Source organism: Emydura macquarii, unplaced genomic scaffold (assembly GCF_026122565.2).
Source record: "Emydura macquarii macquarii isolate MOO-44397 ecotype Brisbane River unplaced genomic scaffold, CSIRO-AGI_Emac_v2 contig_1045, whole genome shotgun sequence".
Taxonomy (NCBI): Eukaryota; Metazoa; Chordata; order Testudines; family Chelidae; genus Emydura; species Emydura macquarii.
In genome coordinates, this window is record NW_027131182.1 from 4977503 (window position 1) to 4980187 (window position 2685).

The 2685-nt window shown below is 48.4% G+C and overlaps 1 non-coding gene across 1 annotated transcript; it reads left to right on the forward strand.

The window, feature by feature from the left end:
* The first annotated feature begins 1726 nt into the window (after positions 1 to 1726).
* LOC137151337 (small Cajal body-specific RNA 18) lies at positions 1727 to 1812 on the forward strand. The gene has a single exon (XR_010919263.1). It is a non-coding gene; the product is annotated as a small Cajal body-specific RNA 18 (non-coding RNA).
* Positions 1813 to 2685: the final 873 nt, after the last annotated feature.

Below are 2685 nucleotides of genomic sequence, written 5' to 3' on the forward strand. Positions count from 1 at the left end.
CCCGCCCCGCCTGCCTCACACCTGGCTGCTCAGTCCTTGCATTGGGAAAAGCACATTCGCCAGCTCAGGCGTTTGGTTAGTTTATTTACCCAGCGTTGTGCCGCCGGGGGTGGGGGATCGTCCCAGGTTGGGTGGTTCCTGTAGATAACAGGCTCAGGGGGAGAGGGCAGCAACCCCAGCCCCCCTTCGTTTCTTGCGGCACTGGCTTTGGGTGGAATCGGCGTCTGCGGAAGCTAAACTGAGCGTGGGGTGGGACGCAGCGCACGTTCCACGTTGTCGTCGCCTGGCAACGCCGCCCCTGGCGGGCCTGGTGGTGGGGCGGCCACTCCACTTTGGCCCCGCCTAGTCGCCCCAAAACGAAGGCCGCGCGCGGCCGCCGGAGAGGTGTTGGGTCGGGGTCCCGGCCGGGCCGGGCCGGCCCCGGGCAGCCCAGCGGGAGAGAGGGACGCTGCTGTGTTTGCAGCAGGCAGCCAGAACCGGGCCGGGGCCGAGGCAGAGCGAACGGGGAGCCCCATGTGGGCTCACAGCGCTCCTGTACTCGCTGCCTGGAGCCTCCAGCGCCCCTGTACTCGCTGCTTGCTGCCCCTCGTGGCCCCCCAAGCCCGGTGCTGTGGAGCCCCATGTCGCCCCCGGTGCCCTTGTGCTGCCTGCTTCCTGCTCAGTGTCTTCTCCTGCTGCCCCTCTTTGTTGCTGCCCGCCACCCCCGCTCCTTTCTTTGCCCTTGGGTGCAACACGCAGTCCCCTGCCTGTGAAGCCCTCAAAGTTGTAGTATTCCCCCGCTGCACCCGCACAAAATCCTTGGCACCTTAGGGATGCCCCTGGCAGTCCCCCACCTTCCTAGGAAGGATCCCAGCTGCAGGCGTCCTGGCAGCGCTGGGCTAGTCGGGATGTGGAATTTGCGACTTCGTGGATTGCTCCCACTACCTTTTCCAGCGGGGGCAGCTCTGTCCTCTTCCCCCCCAACCGAACAATCTGGGAGAAACTCCATGAAAACTTATTTCGTCCTCCTTTGATCTTATTACTCAGCCCACCACCCCCTCGGGAAGAGGTATCTGTTCTTCAAGGCTAGACATACACAGGTAAATGCTTTAAAATACATACATATATATGTTTGACATCCTCGTGGTTGTTTTAAAATAAAGTTTTTATTGTGTAAAAACTCCAGTTAGAAGATTTCTGTGGGGTGAGTCATAATTAGGCTTGGCAGAATTAATTTTTATTTTTTTCATAGTTTTGATAGATAGTATCAGTGTTTATTGTTAAACATTATTTTTATTGCTTTACATTTTCTCAGCTGAGCAAATTTGCAGGTTTTAAGAATTCCCCACCTTCTTCCCATTTTCATCCATTTAAATTTTCACCAGTGCAGGAAGTTATGAGGGGATCAGACAATAATCATTTAATTACAGTAGACAGACTAAAAGAGTTAGATTTATAACTTGTTAAAATATAAATTATCAACATCACAAATCAAAATATACAAAATAAACAGCCTTACATCAAATTCTGAGTTCGCAAGCAGCATGTTTTTCCTTTGTCTATCTGTAAATTTAGGTAATCATAGATAAATATTTAATTGGTTTGCATATGTATAGTGAAATTGGCATTCACCAACATTTACCAACACATATCTAATCCTAATTATAATGTGACTGGGAGAATGACAGGTGGGAAAATCTTGCATGAAGATGTCAGGAAAGAAAAAGGTGTGGAATTTACTAAGCCCTGGTCTGTGATGATTAGCCCACTGCGCAATCTGAGTTCTGAAGAACTACATGATGACATTTGTGCTGAGAAAGGCAGCTGAGACCAGAACAACAACCTCTGCCCTGATTCTGAAACTGGAGTCACATGGGTGACCCCTGCACCTGCATGGAACCTCACTGAGATCTTCTGTAGGATCAAGATCTATACAGCTAATTTCTGATACACACTACAATCATATTTTAGGACACCTCTGTAAGGAATCTGTGTTTAGTGCATAAAGCAAGGGACTGGCAATCAGCAGCGCTTGGGTTCTATTTCTGGCTCTGCCATTGACTTGCTGTGTGATTGTGATCAGATCACAAGATCTGGGCTTCAGTTTTCCCTATCTGTAAAATGGGACTTATGATACTTACCACTCTGTGGCATAGAGAGAGGTCTGTAAAATGCTTTGAGCTGATTGGGTGAAAGGTGCTAATGATGAGACTATTCCCAAACAATTTAACAGCAACTCTTTTGAGATAGTTATAATATGATGGGCAGTCATTTCCAGATTCTCCATTCTATATAATTTTTACAATGTTGCTGAGATAGAGAGTGGATTATAAGTTTGTGTATGTGGATCAAGGCTCTGCACCAGGATAGAGTGACTTTTTGGGGATCACCCAGACCAGTAAGGGGTTTTGTCATTGCTTACTTTGTAACTTTGGATGCCTAATGCTGTGCTGCTATGGCTCAAATCTCTGACACCAGTAGCCAGCCTACAAGAATAAAGGTCAAAACCTTGGCTTCAAACACCTAGTTACTTCTTGCAGTGTGACCCCACTAGCCCTTCTGGTTCCAAGTCCCCCCAAATCCATCTTCCTGAATTTTTAACTACCAGACAGTCAGACTTTTCCCCTCTGGTTTGTCATCTCAAAAAGGAGTGAAACCTACCCCCAATTATCAGTTCACTTTGGCACACACAGTCCAAATAGTTTG